The sequence below is a fragment of the Eptesicus fuscus genome, chromosome 15, assembly GCF_027574615.1.
Source record: "Eptesicus fuscus isolate TK198812 chromosome 15, DD_ASM_mEF_20220401, whole genome shotgun sequence".
Classification (NCBI taxonomy): Eukaryota; Metazoa; Chordata; class Mammalia; order Chiroptera; family Vespertilionidae; genus Eptesicus; species Eptesicus fuscus.
In genome coordinates, this window is record NC_072487.1 from 28,616,637 (window position 1) to 28,629,175 (window position 12,539).

A 12,539-nucleotide genomic window follows, 5' to 3' on the forward strand; every position below is an offset into this window, starting at 1 on the left:
ATGACATGTCTTGGTGTGGGTCTTTTGGGGTTGATCCTGCTTGGGACTCTCTGTACTTGCGTAACTTTTATCTTTCCCATATCCGGGAAGTTTTCTGTCATTATTTCTTCAAGTAGATTTTCTAATCCCTGCTGCTCTTCTTGTCCTTCTGGCAGCCCTATTATACGCATGTTACTTCGTTTCATGTTGTCCCGAAGCTCCCTTAGGCTTTCCTCCTGCTTTTTAATTTTTTTCTCCAATTGCTGTTCAGATTGAGCTTGTTTCTGTACCTGATCTTCTAACTCACTAATTCGGTCCTCTGCTTCTTGTAGTCTACTGTTGAAACTTTCCATGGTGTTTTTGATTGTAGCTATATCACTTTTCATTTCTTCCTGATTCTTGCATAAGTTGTTGATTTTCTCATCCATCCAATGTATAAATTCCACGACCATTACTCTGAACTCTTTTTCGGTCACGTTGCAAGCTTCAGTTTCACTAATTTCCTTTCTTGGTGACTCCTCATTTTCTTTTCTCTGTGAATTGTTTCGTCTCCCCATTCTGACTATCACCAGAAAGCTCAAGCTTCTGTTTGCGTGGACCTGGGCCATGTGCTATGGGGACTTCGCTCCACCCAAGTTTCAATGAAGTGCTCTGACACTAGGACATGTGGCTGACGTTGGTTGGTGGGAACCAGGCTTGCCCAGGGTCAGTGTCCCCAGTGTTCTGTGTGGTCTTGTGTGCACACTTAGAATCAGAGGCCCTGTCTGCACCACACTGTTGGTATGTGCTGAAAATGAGATCCTTAGCATGTGCCAGGAGTCAGAGTTTCCCTGTGTCTGCACCAAGAATCGAGTGTCAGAGTCTCTGTTGCCTCGTGTCTCATTGAGAATCAGGGTCCCTGTGTGTGCATGCACCAACAATTGGAGTCACTGGCTCTTAGTGTGAATGCACTGTGAGTCAGGGATCCCAAGCAGCTATGTCCAGCGTGCCAAATTCCCTGAAGTGGAGCTGCGTCCTCTGTGTGCTCTCTCTACTGAGCCAAACCGGCTAGGGCTTTGCACACTCTCAAATTCCTGAAGGGGAGCTTCCTCTGTGCACTCTCCCGGATTCCCCGAAGGGGAGCGGAGTCTGTCCTGCACGCCAAATTCCCCAAAGGGGAGCCCCTCTGTGTGCGCTCTAAGATTCCCTGAAGGGAGCTGTGTCCCATAAGCCAAATTCCCCCAAATTCCCTGAAGGGGAGCCCTCTGTGTGCACTGTCAGATTTCCCCTAAGGGGAGCTGCGTCTGTCCTGCATGCCAAATTCCCTAAAGGGGAGCACGTCCGTGTGCGGGCTCTCTGCAGCTTGGGCGAGGGGCGGGTCTATCAGTTACTATGGCGCTATCCACGAGCCTGCACAGATGGGGATAGGCTCTTTGACTCACGGAAATCTGCTGCTGGGAAGTCTGGATTCTTGTCTGTTAGTCTGAAGCTGTGATAGCAGTTCTCTGTCCCCAGTGGCTGCAGGGTCCTGGTTTGTGTCTGAAGCCAGGATCCTAGTCTCAGGCAACTCTGTTTCTCAAGATGGCGTGGTCTCTGCGTCTGCATCAGCCACCAAGAAGTGTCTGCTTTGTGCGTGGGGCTCCGCCTTCTAGGACTGCCCGGTTAGGCAGCCCCTTGGAAGACCTGAAGAATCTAACTGACCCTAGCTCATACACACACACACACACACACACACACACACACACACACACCACAGACGTCTACATTCTCCTCTATGGGTTCCTCACTCACACACTCTCTCTCTCTACCTTCCTGCCAGTCGCCATCTTTTTCATCTAAAGCCTTTTTCTTAATAGTCTTTGGTCATGGTACCAATTTAACAGTTAGTTGGTGAGAAATATCCCAGGCCTTTAGAAGTTCTTGATTATAGTAATTTCCTGAAGTGTTTCTAAAAAGTCCTTCAAACTTTGCATGGCCAAACAGAAGTTTTGATAACCTCCCCCTTAAATAATATATTTGTCTCCCAGTAATTTCTCTTAATGTCTCAGGTCCTTGATGTCAACCTTGGCTCCTTTCCTTTTCTCCTCTACCAAATCTAATTTACCAGCAAGGCATGTTGGTTCTATCCTAAAAATACACCTGTAAACTGACTCTTCTCCCCTCCTCTGCTATCATCCCATTTGTAGTCTTAAATATGTCTCACCTGTACAATTTCAATAAGCTCCTATATGGTGTCCCTATTTCTGGTGTTGGCTCCCTCAGTCTGATCTTTACAGAATGGCCAAAGTAATTTTTCAAAATACATATATTAGGCCATATCATGCCCTTACTTAAACTTTTCCTTGCTTTCTTGGCTTTATTTTACTCTTAATATAAATACCATTCTTTTTCATTACTTCTTGCCTCCAATTTCATTCATTCTCATTTCTTTATATTCCCCTCCCCTCTCTTAATAATTTTCAGCCATAATGATGGCCTTCTCCCACTAACAGTCTGGCTTAGATATCTTGAGGCTCAATCTTACCATCTATAAAATGGGATGACAAAATTCATGTCTACAGTACTTATACTTCCAAAATTGTGCGAGTCTTAGAAAAAATAATGAGATTTTTTAAATGAAAGAATAAGCCAGTTTATAAGTAGTTAAGTGGGATCCTATAGGGCTCTCTCTACTAATATTAGAGTATACATATTAAAAGAAAGAAATTGCCTTAATCCTCAGTTTATAACTCTGACCTGATATTAAGGAATAATTGAATACTCTACTGTGATATATAATGATAGAGTGAAGCCTGGACTAGGGATCAGAAGCCGTGACTCAGATCTCTGGATCTCTTTCTTCAAGGTATGCATATTTTGGCAAGTCAACTAACCTCTCTGAGCATTCCCATCCCCTTTTCAGAGTTTTGGCAGTCGTAAAATGCAATCATGAAAGTGAACATATATTGTAATCTCTAAAGCCCTATATAAATGAAAGAATTCACTGTCATTATTATCATTCTCTTCGGTGTGGTTTACTCACCAAAGCACCATACAATGTTTCCACCAAGCCTGGATTATGTAATGTTCTTGATATCATTTGGTTTTAATTGAGCATAGCACAATGGTAAAAGCTCAGTCTACATCAACCTTGGATGATTTCATAAGTCTTGAAGCTGCCAGTCTAAATGTGGCAGATAGACAAGGCATAATCATGGGGATAGAGTGGCAACCACTACTCAGGGACTAGGAAGCTGCTGAAGTAACAGAGGGATCAACAGAACTCCCAATTGGTTTGGGCCATTCCATTCACAAGTGTTCTGTGACTAAGGTCTCCCAGAAGGATCTGGTCCCAGTAAAATTTAGACAAAGGAATCAAAGTGATTTGGTCAATGGGCATTAGGGTATTCTTGCAAAGGCAGTGGAATCATCAAATAGCACAATCAAAAACTCTGCCCTGTCTCCTCCTGTCCCCCGTCAAGATGCCAAAATGAAGACCAAAGCTGAAGAAGTCTTCAGGGAGTGTTGAGGGTCAGTAGCCTGGTAGTACTGACCTTAGAAGGTTGTGTATATTATCTTGAGGTTGCCCAGGGTTCTTTGCTGTAGTAGCCAAAGAACACCTGCTCTCCCAGATAATGGGGTGCAATTAACTAATAGGGATGAGTGATAGGCCTGTGCACTCAAGCAGTCAGGTAGCTCATAACTGTGGTTATAGTGCAGGCCAGTTCACCCAGGTCAAAGGCATGCTCCAAAACCAAAACCAACTCTACTCATACACTAAATCCACAAGCCAGGCAACTAATAGAAGCCAGGCTCCTAAACCAGGAAGGAAATTCGACAACTACCCAAGTAAAATGCACCAGACAAATTCAAGAGCCGAGAAGATAAATCTAGGAGCTAAGTTGCCAAACCAATACAGTGTTTAAAGCCAGCTGAGGTCCATAGCTGAATGGAAAGTTTAAATTTCCAGGGGCAATAAAGCTCTACCACAAAAAGCAGCCAAGAAATCAGGAAGAGTCATTTTGAAGTTGCCCTAAGCTTTCTTTTATTCAGCCTTTACATTCATGTATCAAGACAATGTTGGAGTAAAGAAATCAACAAGGAGTGTTGTCACATGACCAACTCCATTTTCTCCTTTTTCTCCACCACCAAATCTACTACTATTCCCAGACGGGAAGGAAATCCATGGAATTGTTATCAAAGGAGATGGATATAATGTTATTTGTTTCTTCAATGTACTTCTCCAAAATGTTCTCTAATAGATACATATCATTTTTTCATTAAGGATAAAATATATAATGCACTTAAAAAACATAAACAGAAGAACATCTATCATTTAAGTCTGTTTTCAATGCTGAGTACAATAGATACTTTTATAAAGATGCTATAGGCAGTTCCAATATGCCCAATTCTAATGTCACTTGTCTCTTTTGCCAAAAGGACACAATGAACTGTTTTCCAATAATGGTGATTCAAGTTACTGTATGAGGCTGGTAGGACTGCTTGAGTAAGCAGGACTTTGGGTTCTCTTTACATTATACCCCAAGGGCAGGAACCTCATTGACTACATATACTCTTTCTCTCTTAGGTCCCTGGAATATCTCTCATGCTTGAGACTGAGGAGAAAGGGAAAAGAAGAGAAATCAAGGACATGGTATTAGTACATACCCAATCCAACCAGGCACCCAGGAAATGAATTTCTCCACTGGGAAAAAGGGAATGTGTCTCTTCCTAATCAACCCAAAGGGTAGCTTGAGAATAAATGGAAAGAGCCTCAACAGCCATTCTTTCACTCAGCAACTTCATTTGCTTAGGTGTGAGTTGGTATGTGAGTAACACTAGGTGAATGCAGAAGAATACACAAAACACACACATACCTCAAATATCTGCTTACTTCCTCAGTTCGCCATGTGTGTTATGAGCCACACCCATGCACATCTGGTGTTACAACTTTCCATCTTATTTCATAGCTCACTCCTTCCATCAGGTCACAATAACTCACAAGCTGCAACTCTTTCAACACCCAATTCCAGAAGCAAATTCCAAGTCTTTTTTTGAAGTAAAGTGTTATATTTATTGAAGTATTTACATATGTCTTTATTCTTTAGTTGTTTATGAAACTGCACTACCATTTTTATTTGCCTCTTATCTTCCTTTTTATGTGTTACTGATGAAGTTTTTAAGTATTATGTCACTAGCCCCATTTTTCCACAAAAGCCCTGTGGTGTTTTATTGTATTATTTTGCATAGAACAGTAATGTTTTAGGAATGCATATGTCACATTATTGGACTGACTCTACAAGGCTTTGCTCTAAGTACAAATGGAGAAAGCAGGTATAACCAAGGTAGTGTACACATGTGGGAACTTCTTCCCAGCATTACTTAGAAAAGTTATGCTTCCTGACTCTTAAATCACCAAAAATATCAGTTAAGAAATTGGGAAAATCCAAGAAAGTATTATAAATTTTATGTGAGATTAAAACTTAACAACTAACTTAGAGAAATTATTGGATCCAAGAAATTTACTAACACATAGGATAAAAAGTCAAGATTGGCATTTCAAGGAACTAGAGGAGGAATGCATAGGAAAGAATTGACCCAGATCTAACTTGTAGGTGTTGACCATGTGGTCAGCATGTATATGTGTCCCTGTCTAGCTGGTAAAAGTGAATTATGCTTACATAAAAATATTAACAATTTTATATGAAAAAATATAGTTTATACAAATCCTATGAATGGTATTCAGAGAAATAACAAGTTTTGGAAGAAAAATTGCCTTAATTGGCAAGTCACTGTTTACTTTGCTAGGAAATACAAGTATCAAGTTATGTGTAGACAACATGTAATGACAGTATGTGTTATGTTGCTGTTGTTTTCCTCTGTTTGAATATTCATTATAGACTATATTTTTTGGTAAATTCTGCTAAAATTTTTCTTATTTTTAAAATTATGAGATATTCTTAATAACAATCAAATAGTGTGAGGAATATTTTATATATATATATGTATTAAGAATAATGATTTCATATGTACCTGAAAATGCCTCAAAATTCTGATTTCTCATTCAAAATTCTGAAGATTAACATCTATCTGGAATTTAGAAATGCTAAGTCCATGCACGGTCTTAGTCAAAATAAAGCTTGGGTTCTATGAAGCCTGAATGATAGATTCCTGGAGATACATTATAGCCTTGGAATCAGAAGTCCAATGTCCCCAGATCCATCCACCACATCCCAAAAGTGCCCTCATGGTTTCCTTGGCCAATTATTTAAGATAATTGGAGTTAAAATTCAGGATCATTTTATTAAAATATATTCTATACAAGTATGTGTGCTGGAAGGGTATAAATGTGAAATCTGTGTGCCTTCCACTCAATTTTGCTGTGAACCTAAACTACTCTAAAAAGTAAGACCTATTAAAAAATTAAACAACCTCAGGCTTGAGATTTAACACCCATATAATATGTGTGTGCAAACACAAACACACACATACACACACACACACACAGGAGAGACCAAAATTATAAAAATTTCCTTGGTCTTTTAAAAGAGCAGCCTCCCTGGTCCCAGTCCAAATGATGGATGGAGGTTTCCATTTCTCACTCACAAACTCACATCCAGCTTTTTGTCTGTACCCCTTAATTTCAGAGTAAGCAGGCATTCCTCAGCAAGTCCCTTTTGAGGTTCACAAAGGCTCAACTGCCATAAATCAAACATTGGTGGCTTTAGTGGAATTGAGGAATAGTATTGCAGGTAACATTTTCCCGACCTTGCTGAGAGAAAGTCAACTCTAGAGTTTAATAAAATGAAATCTCTTTGCCGTGAACACAAATAAGGCTGCTGGATCAGTTCTCTCTTAATGAGACTTTTAACTGCCCATGAGAAGATCGAAACCTCAGCCCCAAACCCAGAGGGAGCAGCTTATCCCCGACCTGGAGGAGTAGTCAAGGGAATGTTGCTCTCTAAGCTCAATGCTCTGTGCAAAGCTGACTAAAGCTGGGACATCTTGAAGGCATTGAAAGAAAATGAAGAAAACAAATGAACAGTGAATCCAAGAAGAACCAAATGCACTTCTGTCTCCTGGGCAGTATTTTCCCTCCACAGGGAAAGTGAAAACCCATTATTATCAATGGACTCAGAAGAGGGTAATATGGTCTGACTTCAGTCTTGGGATTCAAAACTAACTCCTCTCAAACCTGCAGATGAATTAAGTTACAAGTGGATGGAAAGATGTAGCTATTTATACAGTGCAATTATCTGGAAAGAATTTTCAAAATACTCCAATAGATTCGAAAAGCCCATTGAGTTGAATTTAAATTTCAAAACTCTTATGAAAGATGTTTGTTTATTTGTTTTTGTTTTTTAACCAACAGTTTTGGTCCAGGGTCAATAAAGAACAAAAGCAGATATGCCTTTTATAAAAGGAACTAGAGGCCTGGTGCATGAATTCGTGCACCAGCGGGGTCCCTCAGCCTGGCCTGCGGGATCGGGCCAAAACCGGCTCTCTGACATCCCCCGAGAGGTCCCAGATTGCAAGAGGATGGAGGTCAGGCCAAGAGAACCCACCAGTGGACAACTGGGGCCAGGGAGGGATGCAAGAGGTTGGCCAGCCAGGAAGGGGCCGCAGAAGGGCTCCAGGGCATTTCTGGCCCATCTTGCTCAATCCTGATCGGCCAGACCCCAGCAGCAAGCTAACCTACCAGTCGGAGCATCTACCCCCTGGTGGTCAGTGCATGTCATAGCGAGCGTTTGAGTGGCCTTAGCATATCATTAGCATATTACGCTTTGGTTGAATGGCCAACTGGACAATTGGACACTTAGCATATTAGGCTTTTATTATATAGGATTTTATTTGTTTTCCCTTTCTTGTGGCTATCTGGGAAACAGTAAAAGAACTACATTGTAAGGAGGACAAAGAACCTGTCTAATGTCTTTGATAGTACCATTGATGACAAAGGGTCCTCATCCAATGAATGCCCTATTCTGTTGGGTGAGCAGGTCATAATGGTTTTACTGCGCTTATAAAATAAAGATTCTGAAGTTGAAGTGGTCCACCTTGGAAAGACTTGCTCTAGGTTTTTATCTTCTCTTTTGGATATGCTATGAACCCTATCAAATGGTCCAAAATGTTGAACACCGTGTACGGGTAGGGGGGTCCCATCTGCCTTTAACTTTTGATAAAGAGTTTTTCCCCTGACAAATGATTCTTAGTGACATTTACAGATACTTTTTCTCTATGTACTCTCTTCACTCCTAACTACTCTTAACTTCTTTTTCATCATATATACCTACTAGAGGCCTGGTGCCCGAAATTCGTGCATGGGGGGGCGTGTCCCTCAGCCCAGCCTGCACCCTCTCCAATCTGGGACCCCTCAAGGGATGTTCGACTGCCCGTTTACAGGGATCGGGCCATGGGGGTGTGGCCAGCCTGGGTGAGGGGCTGAGGGCTGTTTTCAGGCTGGCCACACCTCCTTTAGGGTGGGGGTCCCCACTGGGGTGCCTGGTCAGCCTGGGTGAGGGGCTGATGGCTGTTTGCAGGCTGGCCACACACCCTGGAGACCCAAGCTCCCAGCCCCTCCTTTTTTTCTTTTTTTTTTCAGCGCCTCCTTGAATGGAGGCCAGGGGCAGCTGGAAGCAGGTATCTGGGATTTATTTATCTTCTATAATTGAAACTTCATAGCCTTGAGCGGAGGTCAGGGCCAGCCAGGGCAGGTGGGAAGCTTGGCTTCCTCCATCACCAGGGGCAACCCAAGCCTTCTGCTCGCTCCAACTCAGTGGCTGCCGCCATCTTTGTTGGGTTAATTTGCATACTCACCTTTGGTTGGCTGGTGGATATAGCAGAGTGATGATCAATTTGCATGTTTATCTTTTATTAGTGTAGATAGAAGAAGTTGATATCAACCTTGAAGAAGTCATCACCCTTTCTTGGAACTCCTCCTAAAAATTTTTTTATATCAAAGTGTTATGGACAATACTGATTCTACTAAAGACTTCCTAGAAGATATGGAGAAGTAATATCACATTACTAATCCTATATTCTATGCAAAATTTAAAAAAAAAAACATGGCAAAAAATAAAATCCCCATTAGAAAAATTGTTCTCTTTCTTGTTCTCTTCCTTCACTGACTTTGTCTGACTGCTCTTTTCTCTCCTACCTGTAAATGGAAGTCCCTTCCTTCTTCTGGGTGCTGGGGATCTATACACTACTACAACCTGCCTCTAACCCAGAGCATGCTTACCAACACTTCTTTTTGGCATTACTCATCTTTCCCCAGGCAGGAATTTTCATACCACGGCTAAAAAGATTTTTAAAAATTCATGTTACCCTGATTTATTTTCCTTCCCAATTAGTGATACTTGCTGTAGAAAAGAAAAAGATGCAAACAAAAATCAGCAATTTGGTGCACAAATCTGTGTCTGGAAACTTGTAATTCTGTACTCATGGACCTTACCACAATTTCCCATGTCATAAAATCATAAACTATTGCAAGAGAAAATACACCTAGACCAAAGGAAAGAATGACACATCTTATCTACACTAATAAAAGAGAAATATGTAAATTGACCGTACCTCCGTGATGCCCACCAGCCAATCAGGAGGGAATATGCAAATTAGCAGGCCAAAGATGGAGGTGGCCCCACCCCCCAGCCGCTCCAGGCTTGGAGCGGCAGGGCGGGGCAGAATGCCTACTATGAGGGTGGAGTGCAGGGGGGCTCCTACTATGAGGAGGGAGCTACAGGAGCAGCACTTCAGCTGGAGCAAAGCCTGCAGACTCTGGCCGGAGTCAGCAAAGCCTTCGAAGACTCTGGCTGGAGTGAAGACTCTGGCTGGAGCGAAGGCAGAAGGCAGCAGCCAGAGCTAAGGCCTGGGTCCCGGGTGCCGGAGGAAAACTGGTGCCAGCAGCCAGGTGAAGGAAGGCCTATTGCATGAATCTTCGTGCAACGGGCCTCTAGTGTCTACTATAATGAAAAATAACATTTAACAATAAAAAACTCAACTGTGTGACCTATGAAATGGAGGCTTCACTAGGACTTTTAACTCCAGAGCCCAGGACTTGACTATGCATTTTGCTTTAGGGTTTGAATTTAGTTTAAAAAAAATTGGAACTGGCTGCTAAACTTTAAAAATGTTTTTGTTTGTTTATTTTTTCTCTTGAATTAAGCCTGTAGGACTGGATAGATAATGTGAAAATTGATTGTTTGATTGGCAGGCATCCATATTCCTATCCAGCAGAAATATTACTTTAATTTCCCTTTGGGGAATTCACTTCTTCTTCCACTTTCTGACATTGTTCTATTGAAAGGGATTGACAAAGGTAAACCCTGATTGTTCTGAGTCAATTTGCATACCTTAGCCCTATGACCACAAGAATTAGTTGCTAGATTAGCACATAACCTAGTTAGAGCCATTGAGACTTTGGCGAGGGCTTTTGGAGAAAAGAAACACTCTCTTCCTCTGGCCTTACTAGAATAAGAGTGTCTGCTTCAGCCATCTCAATACTCTGAGGAGAATCAGGCTGTGGATGAAGGCAACACCTTCTGGAAGCAGAACTGACAAATGTCTGCTAGCCACGTTGTTGGAAACCCAAATCAAGCATCTCCTAAAGCCAGCCTTCCCCAGATTTTTCAGTTACATAAACCAAGAAATTCATTTTTTGTTTAAACCACTTTTGAGTTTCTCTTCACATAAAGAATCCTAACAAATACAATGTAGGTCTGCATCTAAGAAAAAATTCATTCATTTTCTCCCTTGCTGGGTGGTTCAGTTGGTTGGGAGCACTGTCCTGTACCAAAAAAGGTTGTGGGTTTTGCCGGTTCGATCCCCTATTGGGGCGCATACAAGATCAATGTTTCACTTTCCATCCATGTTTCTCTCTCTCTCTCTGGAAAAAAAAATATCCTCAGGTGAAGATTTTTTTTAATCATTCATTTTCTCACTCATTTTTTAAGCATTTCCACAATGTCTTAAGTAGCAAGCATTGGGAATACAAAAATGAATTTTGCCCAGTCCCTTGCCCTCCAGGAGGATAAGATAGAGGAGTGAACATATGTAATACAAGGTAATATGGGTGATAGCAGAGGGTGCTATGGGAAGACAGAGAATAAAGAGGCAAATTCAGCCAAAGAAGGTCAGTAAAAAAGTTTAGCAGGCAAGAAAGAGACATTCTAGGAGTAGCAAATCACACATCCAAAGGCCAATTGGCATGAAGACATTAGCTTTTCTGGGGAATCACCGAGTCTGTTGTGGTTTACACATGAGTTTCCAAGCTAAGCACAAAGTGATGTAGCTGGAAAGAAAGGCTGGAATCCAATTCTGAAAGGCTTTGTACATTTGGTCACCAGGGAATGTCATGGTTAGACCTGAATTTTAGAAGGATGCAGACAATATCCCTAAGTGACAGCAGGATTGGGCCTCCTTTGTCTGATCCCCCGAAACTGCCTGACTCCTACAGCTCCTCATTTGAGCTAAGTTTCTTCTGTAAGTAGGCCTCTCCTGCCACGGGGGGATATACGGCTGATGCTGACAGTCTCCTGTGCCATTGTGCACTTCAGGTATCCATCTGTGCTCTGGAAAATGGCTTGAAATTTTCTGCAGAGAGTGCAGACAAAAAGGCCAACAATTATGCAAAATGAATAATGGGCTTGGAGCAGTCAGGCCATGCAGCTGCTGCAATGAATTCTCTGAAACCCACCTGCCAGGTGTCCACGTCCCTGTCCAATGGTCCCTTCCCAGGCATCTGCAGCCAACCTCTTAGTTAACTAGTATTCCTAGACAGCTAGGGGAGATCCTGGGATCAAAAAGGCCACAGCACTGAGCCTGAAGAAAGGTCTTCTTGAGGATTCCTCTGAAGTTCAGTGAGTGACCTCTTCTCAAAGCTAAGGCATTAAGTGAGGGACCCAGGGTCAAAAACCTCAGTGTTTGGGAGGACACTATTTAACCACAGCCTTCCTGGGAATACCAATCAAGCAGAAAAACACTGTTGAGAACTACTGTGTGAAATGTGCTGGGGGGATGCAGAGGTGAGTCACACTCAACACCCAGGAAACATCGGCAATCAACTGGTGTGTGCCGAATAGAGGCCAACAGAGCTGAATGTTTGGTGAGTGAGGAAGATTACACATGTGCAAAACATAGCATCATTTTAATAAATGGCAGTTCCACAGGGCAGGTGTCATCCCGACTGATGAGGAAATTGAGGACCAGCAAAGTAAATGATCCTGGAGAGAGAAGGGACTGGAACCTAATCAGCTCAATTCCAACACCTATTTCCACTCTGCCACAGAGAGGGGGAGGCACAAAGACTCTTGGGAGGTAAACTTCAGCTCTCCCACAAGGTTTTCTAGAGTTCTGCCAATCCCTGGTACAAGGAAGGGCACTTTGTTCTGTCACCACTTTTACTTGAAAAAAATGGGGGACTGGGGGAATTGTTGTTGTTTTTTGTTTTGTTTTTATCAAAAGAAACTTGTTTTCTATGGCTTGTGATAAAAATTTTAGATGTATTTTTATGAGAAAAAGTGAAACTACTGGTTACACTGTGAGAATTCTGAGGGCTGCTGTGATGGCCATTTTTGAGAGATGTCCAATATAGTGGGCTAGCAGGA